This window comes from Rhagoletis zephyria, unplaced genomic scaffold (assembly GCF_001687245.7).
Source record: "Rhagoletis zephyria isolate East Lansing unplaced genomic scaffold, Rhagoletis_zephyria_1.1 Rzeph_scaffold_02641, whole genome shotgun sequence".
Classification (NCBI taxonomy): Eukaryota; Metazoa; Arthropoda; class Insecta; order Diptera; family Tephritidae; genus Rhagoletis; species Rhagoletis zephyria.
The window spans coordinates 50,987-51,259 of NW_016159725.1; positions in this window are offsets into that span (position 1 = coordinate 50,987).

Consider the following 273-nt stretch of genomic DNA (forward strand, 5'->3'; position numbering starts at 1 on the left):
CTTCATTTTCATTGGCAATTCGGAGCGAGTTAACATGCGCGGAATTTGAGCAGGTGGGTTGCTTATCCGACTTGTAGCTGGATAACTCTTGGGGCAATCTTTGGTGATCGCGTGCGCTGTGCTGTGTTGCGCTATTATTTTTTGAGTTTGCGTATTGGTTTGGTGGTGATGATAGGGGACCACTTGCTCTTTATTTTGTGGGGCTGTGGTCTTTTGGGTATGACCACAGCTTTATTTTATTTGTCGATCGGGGTTGTTCGATTTCTTAATATT